Source organism: Vipera berus (assembly GCF_964194415.1).
Source record: "Vipera berus genome assembly, chromosome: 13".
NCBI lineage: Eukaryota > Metazoa > Chordata > Lepidosauria > Squamata > Viperidae > Vipera > Vipera berus.
In genome coordinates, this window is record NC_138216.1 from 12375578 (window position 1) to 12384613 (window position 9036).

The 9036-nt window shown below is 39.0% G+C and overlaps 1 protein-coding gene across 4 annotated transcripts in view; it reads left to right on the plus strand.

Moving 5' to 3' along the window:
- The window catches only part of RBFOX1 (RNA binding fox-1 homolog 1), a gene marked incomplete at its 5' end in the record, with an annotated part of 1027042 nt that overhangs the window by 169196 nt on the left and 848810 nt on the right, over window positions 1-9036 (plus strand). The window lies entirely within an intron of this gene.

The following is a 9036-nucleotide window of genomic DNA, read 5'->3' on the forward strand; positions in this document are numbered from 1 at the left end:
ACGACTACAATTGAGCCCCAGGTTTCTGTGGCTAAATGAGACATTTCTTAAGAGCCCCACTTTATGACCTTTCTTACCACAGTTGTTAAGTGAATCACCATACAGTTGTTAAATTAGTCACATGGTTGTTAAGTGAACGTGGCTTCCCCACTGATTTGCTTGTCAGAAGGTCGCAAAAGGGGATCACGTGACCCCGCCGGGACTCTGCGACCATCATAAATATGAGTCCGTTGCAAAGCGTCTGAATACTGATCCTATGACCATGGGGTTGCTACAATAGTTGTAAATGTGAAAAAAATGCCACAAGTCATTTTTTTCAGTGCTTTTGTAGGTTTGAACAGTCACTAAGTGAAATATAAACATTCTAACTTGTCTATTATTCAAACCATAGAAAGCAAAAAAAGAGAGGCTTGTATAAGCTCTTAGAAACACTCTAGCCCAAACCTCCTGCCCACGGGCCGTATGCATCATGCCAAAACTGCGCCCACCCCATTGCTGGCAATGGGGAAAAAGTCATGAGACATTGTGAGTTTGACACCACTGCTCTAACCACATAACTGTCTTTTCTTCCTTTTGGTCTTCTGAATGTTTTTTTTGTATATATTTTATTAGAAAAAAAAGGGGAAAAAAAGAATAGCAGAATAACAGTCGGAAGGGATCTTGGAGGTCTTCTAGTCCAACCTCCTGCTCAAGCAGGAGACCCTATACCAGGGGTAGGCAACCTCGGCTCTTTTATGACTCATGGACTTCAACTCCCAGAATTCCTGAAAGCTGACTCAGGAATTCTGGGAGTTGAAGTCCATGAGTCATAAAAGAGCCAAGGTTGCCTACCCCTGCCCTATACAATTCCAGACAAATGGCTGCCCAAACTTTTCTTGAAAACCTTCAGTGATGGAGTACCCACAAGTTCTGGAGGTAAGACGTTCCACTGGGTTAATTGTTCTCACTGTCACGAAATTTCTCCTTAGTTCTAGGCTGGATCTCTCTTCTGGTCTCTCCAGAATTTGTGGGTGCTCCATCACTGGGAAGGCTCCTAGAAGAGACTGGACAGCCATTTGTCTGAATTGGCATAAGGTCTCCTGCTCAAGGAGGAGAGTGGACTAAACGATTCCCAAGTCCCTTCCAGCTCTGTTATTCTATATCCTGTGTTGCAAAGTATTTCATCAACATAATTACAAAAAGGCAAGAGCAGCTATTCTGTCAGCCAGGTTAAGTAGGGTATGGCTTCGGATCCTAAATATAGACTCTTTTATTCAATGATGAGGTATTAATTTATTGATGCTAATGCTTTAGGCCACATCCCAACCAAAATAGCTTTTAAAAGGTTGTATGGAATCAGCAATTTGAAAGGAATGAAAAAGGAGTAATACAAGCATATAACATGCCTAAAGAAGGTTTTTTTTTTAAAAAAAAAAGCACCAGAAACTATTAAAGACTGCAGGATTTGCTCCCCTCTGAAAGTAAAGAGAATTGTGTAAATTTACCTTCTTAAATATGGGATTACAGTGGGATTACATCTCTAAGAATTCTCAAACTGTCTAAGTTCCAACACATTGGTTAGGAACACTAGTCTGTGCAGAGGGATCCGTTATCCAGCAAGATTTTGGGGGATCCACTTGAACATTTCTATTAAATGTTTGTCATCCCCTTCTTAGGGAAGGGGTTAATAGAAGAATTGGAGAATAAACTTACTACACGTATTTTAGACACCTAGGAAAACTAAGGAGAACAGCCTAACAACAACAACAAAAGAAAACAACAAACCAAAAACCTACACACTAGAAAGAGAAGACACAACAGTGGATCACACAGTAAACTGCTGCAAGAAGGTCACACAGGCTGACTAGAAACAAGGGCATGGCAAATTAGCAACAAAGAGAGAATCACAAAATCATAATTAAAAAAAATGTGAAAAGAAGTAGAAAAACTATGGCAAAACAAAACAAAGATAGTATCAACAGAGGAGAATATTTTAGCTCAGGGTTGAAATGAGAGACCCTTGGTTTTCTTGCAGATGTTTTATTACCGAAAGTAGGTAACATCATCAGTGCTAGAAGGGAGTGAGCTTTGTGGAGTGGAAGAGAAGGGAGGAGGAGGAGGAGGAGGAGGAGGAGGACTCTGAGCTTGTCAGGAGGTTGAGAAAGGAGATCACATGACCTCAGGGCACTAAGACCATCATAAATATGAATTAATAAAGGAGAATATTTGTAACACATGGTTTAAATGAGGGATCCTTGGTGCTCTCTGAGCTTGGTTGTTTTCTTGCAGATGTTTCATTATCCAAACTAAGTAACATCATCAGTGCTAGTCTAGTACACTTAACTAGCACTGATAATGTTACCTAATTTGGGTAATGAAACGTCCACAAGAAAACAACCAAGCTCAGAAAGCACCTTGGTAACAACTGTAAAAGATGCTTTGAGTGCAATCCCAGAACATCTGGAACACTACCTGGACATGATTCAGTCTTAACAAAATCATCATCAGTCAGTTGCAAAATGCAGCTGGGCTTGGAACAGCTTACATCCTGCAACAATACCTTTAACACATTGAACAACAACATCTGCCTTTCCCAGATCCTTGTGAAATGCTAAATCCAGCATGAACATCTGGATGACTCTGTGACTAACCATAATAATAAAAAATAATGGTCCCAGTCATCCAAAGCTTTCTAGCGTTAGCATAGTGCTTCTGCGTATAAGAGGCATTACAGATCAAACAAGGAAAAGTAGCAGTACTCCTGCGCATTCATAATAAATAAACATCATTACAATGTTTGTAACTAGTGGGGATACATTTGTAACTATAACCTGCTTTGCTAAACTCAGTTTTTAAAAACAAAACAAAACAAACTTGCTTTATATATTTTGTGTAAAAGATAGGACTTTGTTTTACAAAGGGAGAAGAAAGCCTTGCATTTTTCCCAGGCTGCTCTGTTATACCACTAGAATACTTTAGAACTGGACAGTACAAAAATTATTGATTGATCCTTTACAGTGACCCATTGAAATAAAATTTGGCTGCCATCCAGAACTCTTAACAATGCTGACATTATTGGTTGATGCTGACTGACTTAATGAGTGTGATGGTTCTGTGAGAACTCTTGCAAGAACGGATCAGAAAAGGCAGTTGTAAGGCAGTCAATACGAAGACCTGCTAAGTGCTCAACTATTCAAAATGATGACTAGGCATTGCTTCCATCTTTCTTGGGAATTCAGAATTGCATCTTTATCTGTCTTCTGCAAAATGTTGGATTATTTGAAATTAGTGCTGGTCTGGAGAAAAAAAATCTCACCCAATTGTTCTCATTGTAATTGATGGGTAAAGAATGCTTTGGACGTGTTTTTTTTTTCAAATTAGCATACAAAGTTGGTAAAATCTCATGTATTTTAAACATTCAGTGTATGGGCTGACTGAAGATACCTAAAAGGGCATCAGGCAAGAAAAATCAAGATCACCCATTAATTTTCAGTAAAAAAGATTTATTGCTCAAGCATGTACACAAGTCTCTAGTCAACTAGGGTCAGCACTAATTTGGTGCTAGAGAACAGTTAATGTCAGTTGTTGTAGCATCTAACAACCTTGGTTGATTTCAAAAAGCTTAGAAAAAGGCAAATGAAGAGTCTAGCTTGTTTCCAAGAAAACTACATGGAATCCCCAATAACAGATGCTGACTAAAAAAAAACAACATTACCTTTGTCTATAGTTGTTACAGAAAGGTGTAAGTATGTATTTTATCCTTTGGATAAAATGCTAGATTTTCAGGATTTCTACTTCTAAGGCTACAGTGATTGCTTTGGCTTATGTCTTCAGGATCTCAAGAACCTCTAGGAACAGCTGTACATTCAAAGATATTCCTGAGTTATGTTGGACAGCATTCGGTTCACTAAGATATGCAAGAAGATGTGCTATCTTCTTCTGATTGAAGAAATTTGTTCCTCTCGTTATCTTTGCAGCCCAGAAGCCTTGAGGGAAAGGATTATGGATGCATACAGGGGTATCCAGAAGAAGCCAAGATTTTGCCCCCCAAAAACTAAATGTTCAGTGTGATCTTGTGTTGTTTATCTTGTCATGCAGTGTGTCATCCCAGAAGTAGAGACATAATATAATTTACATAATGCATGGCTTGTATGTCCACAGTCTTGTTTTCATCAATGAAAATCCTATTTTCCAGAGTAACCCATTAAGTTAACCCGAGGTACCAATGAAGGAGAATATTTGTAGCTCAGGGTTGAAATGAAAGTCCTTGGTGCTCTCTGAGCTTGCTTGTTTTCTTGCAGACATTTCATTACCCAACTAGGTAACATCATCAGTGCTAGTAAGGAGGGCGGTTTGTGTCAGTTTATACACTGACAGCCAACAGCACTCCTTACTAGCACATATGATGTTACCTAGTTAGGGTAATGAAACATCTGCAAGAAAACAAGTAACCTGAGGTACTTTCAAATTTGGATCTCCCTGGGAACCATCCAGTCCCAATTCTTTAATATTAATTAATGCATTTGATTGTAAACAGCAGGTATCTATTTTTTTTAATTAACACCAATTTAGTGCTTCCATTTTGGCATATATGCTTGGCTATTTCGATTAGAGGGATCATGCCTATTGGGATTTTGTCTTCCTATTGCATTTGTGCTGTCATATTTTCACTGGGGCTCCAAACAGATTCTTTAGAGTATTTTTTCCCCCCTTCATGATGGTAGTGAGAGACAGACCTGAGAAAACTGAAGGAACTCTGAGAGTTTCATTCATTATTATTCCACGATAAATTACAAATACTTTACAATGCTAATGACAGTAAAGCTTGTTTTAGTCTAGCAGAAATTCACAGGCATTTTTTAAAAAAATACATTAGGAAAATGTCTTGCGCTAAAATAGTGTTGTGGGGTTTTCACCCTAAGCTCACTTCAAAGATGATCTTAAGCTGATGGGTTGTTTTTGTTTCTAACCATCTAGTCGTGTCTGACTCTTGGTAACTCTATGGGCAAGTGCTCTCCAGGCTACCTTGTCAAATAAAAGCTTCTTTCAATTGTTGTATGTTCAACTTTGCGTCATATTTAATGATTTCAAGCCAGCGTGCGCTTTGCTTGCCCCTTCTTGTTCCACTAACCATTCCTATCAACATTTCCTTCTCCAGTGAACGCACACACACAACATGGCCAAAGTAAATCAGACGTAGTCTTATGGTTTTAGCTTCTAGTTTATGTGTCTGGTTTGATATGATTTTAAACCTCTCTGTTAGTTATTCTGGCTGTCCATGCACAGTGATTTACGCCAGCACCGCAGTTCAGAGACGTCAGTTCTTCTTTGATCAGCCATTCTTAGTGTCCAATTCTCACACCCATATACCATTATAGGGAAGGCAATCTCTATCACTGGAGGTTGTCAAGAAGAGCCTGGACAGCCTGAATTAGTATTAGGGTCTCCTGCTTGAGCAGGGGGATGGACTAGAAGACCTCCAAGGTCCCTTCCAAGCTATTATTCTATGTTCTTGTTTTTTTCTGATTTTTTTTTTGCTACCATTGACCGACATAGCTCTTCTATGAAGAATGGATGGATGGAAATAAATCAAGGAGAACAGCAACCTAGAATTAAGGAGACATTTCCTGACAGTTAGAAAAATTAACCATTGAAACAGCTTGCCTCCAGAAGTTGTGGGTGCTCCAAAGCTTGAGGTTTTTAAGAAGAGATTGGACAACATTTGTCTGAAATGGTATAGGGTTTCCATCTTGAGCAGGGGGTTGGACTAGAAGACCTCCAAGGTCCCTTCCAGCTCTGTTATTCTGTTAGTTCCCTGTTGGTTGGCTCAGCTCTCTTCCCCTCCTCCCCTTCTCATCCAAACTCACACCATCTTTAGCTCTACTTAAGGTTACTTAGGGTGGGTTAATTGCATCTTTGTTAGATTAGCATTTTTATGGCCTGTCTTCAGGAAAGGGAACCCCCTCCCACATAGCTAAAGCCCCCAGGCCCGCCTGTGTTTGTCTGCAGATAGAAGTTAAAGAAGGAAAATGGCCTCTTCCGAGAGGCAGAAAAAACTGGGGAAAAGAACAAAGTGGTACAGAAAAATGCCCATCTGTGTTGCAAGAAGTTTCAGAAACCAGGATGATCCCCACCCCCAAAGGAGTTGATTTTACATGTTTGGTTGTTAGTCAGAAAATAATTCCAGCCAAGCTGCTTACTGGTCGGAAAGCTTAATTACTGCCATGGTGGGGAATGGCATACGTGTTACACTTTCCCAGAAAACCCATGTAAAAATGTTAAAAAGAGTTTCTAATTATCCCCTGCATATATATTCCTTCTCCCCCCTTAGTGGATATTATATAAAAATCACTTTCAAATCCTAGTTTGTCTGCTCGAAATTCTTGATCGTGCTGGGAGAAACTGGGAAAAAGGAGAGAGGCTTCTGTGAGAAGCATGAAATGTGTTTAGAACAAAGAATACAGACAGTATATTTTTTTTAATTTAAAGGTGTAGTCCTGTATTTTACATAATGCTTTGCCCGAGGTCCTTAAACAGGAACTTGCCAACTTCCAACACAGCCCCTAGAACATTCTTTAACAGAACAGAATAACAAGAGTTGGAAGGGACCTTGGGGGTCTTCTAGTCCAATCCCCTGCTCAGGCAGGAAAACCTATACCATTTCAGACAATTGGTTGTCCAATCTCTTCTTAAAAACCTTCAGTGTTGGAGCACCCACAACTTCTGGAGGCAGGTTGTTCCACTGATTAACTGTTCTAACTGTCAGGAAATTTCTCCTTAGTTCTAGGTTGCTTCTCTCCTTGACTAGTTTCCATCCATTGTTTGTAAAAAGTAAATGTCTCTTTTCTTCCATATTCCTCAAAAGCTATCTTTTACCATATGCATCCCAAGCCTTCCACCCATGCCTAAAAGCAAAGAGGAATAGAGGTCCCATTTGCATCCTTGCACTTATGGAACATAGAAGATAGAATAACAGAGTTGGAAGGGACCTTGGAGATCTTCTAGTCCAACCCCCTGCTCAAGCAGGAGACCCTATACCGTTTCAGACAAATGGTTGTCTAGTCTCTTCTCAAAAGCCTCCAGTGATGGAGCATCCACATCTTCTGGAGGCAGGTCCTTCCACTGGTTAATTGTTCTTGTCTGGAAATTTCTCCTTATTTCTAGCTCAGATCTCTCTTTAATAACGTTCCACTCAATTGATTCTTGTCCTCTCCTCCGGTGCTTTGGAGAATAAGCTGATCCCCTCTTCTCTCTAACAGCCCCTCAAGTACTGGAAGACTGCTGTCATATCCCTTCTATCAGTCCTTTTTCCCTTCTTGCCTGCAATATACAACACTGTGGCCATATCGGCGAGGCATATTTTATTTGATTCCCTTCCTTCCTTATAAATTCAGTTTGTCACTTTTAGGAGCGAATAAATATGTATGCGTGTATACTATATGCATGTATTTATATCTTCTCCCGAAGTGAGAAAGTCAGAAAATGAATGTTACAATTTCAAGGTGGCTTTGCAAGACAGTGTTAACTATTTGCACCCATTTTGATGTTTCAGCAAGAGTAAGACTTTACTTTTTCCTCCAATTTTCATTATGCTGTATTGCAATTTTTAAGTTAACCTTAAACAAGGGAAACAGTTCCTTTCGGGGGCCAAGAAACAACTGCACTATTCTGTTTTTTTTTTCTCCCTCCTAGTAGTTTCCTTCTGTATTATTAAAAACCAGACCTTACAAAGAAAAAGAGGGGGTTGGAATCCCTATCTTCTTTATTGTGAGCTGTTACACTTAAAGTCATGTAGATTCCTTTAGGGCTGCCAAAAGGTGAAATTGACTTTTAAAAGAATGTATTGCTGAAAAGTGCAAGATATGCAGTTTCTTTGGCCCTCCAAGTAGAAAAACCTGAAAGGGACAATTTATAGCCAGTTTTAGATTGTTAGCTGAGGTCAGGAATCAAAAGTCCAATAAGTGTCCAGTCTTTGGAATCACATCAGACTTGTTTAGATGCCAGCGTATAATAAAATGATTTGGTATTTGGACAATATCATGACTTGGGAGGGGAAAGATTTTTGTTTTATTTGATTTCACATTTTAATAAGAACTTTCCCAATCAATAGAGGTACCAGAACAGGGTGATGAAATAAATAATGATTCACAGAATTTTGTGATGCAATTCTTATGTGCTCTCTCTCTCGTGCACACACAGACACGTATACATACACACGTGTGCAATTGAGGAAAGTGAATATAAAAATACCATATTATTAAAACGGATAGAAAAAAGTGTATAAAAGTGAATACTGCTTGAAAAGATCTATAAAATAGAGAAACAAATAAAAAATAATAAACTGGAGAAAGAAAAAAATATTTAGGGAAATGTTCTTTGCAGGATTGAAAAGTTTGAGATCAAATGCAGGAATGAAATAGAATTGGTTTGAAAATTTGAAAAGTGGGATATAGTTCTCCCTTTCACTGAACAATTCAAAGCAAATGCTAAACAGCTACCTGTAAGGGATGCAAAAGATCAGGTCCACATGTGACAGCCAATGAAACTGATTTAATCCTAAAAAGCCTATACATTTTAATCTTCTCAGCTAATGGTTAGCACCTCCTTGGAGTTAGATGAGGGTCAACAGAATTCAAATGCATTGGACTTAGTTCATTTGTGATTATGTAGGGATTCTAGGCTGATCCCTCTTTTAACTCCAACCCCAGGCTCTTCCACTCCTCCTACAAGAATTAGTCTAACAAGGTAAAGTCCTTTGTTAGAGGTAACAGTAATCCAGTAATGTTGCTGGATCCAAGACTGATTTTAAGAATCTCCCAACCCAAAGATTTATGTGTTGCTTCTATCACCTTCATAATTATCACCTTTGTGATTGGACAGCCAGGCAAATATAAATATAATAGAGACTCAGAAAAGCTAAGCCAGTCCCTAGTCATGTCAATGTGTTCTGCTGTGATAACCTAAATAATGCAGGAGATCTATCTTTTAACCTGGACCTCTGAAGGAAAGCAGAATAGTGAACATGACCAAACCACATTGAGCAAAATCCAATCAACA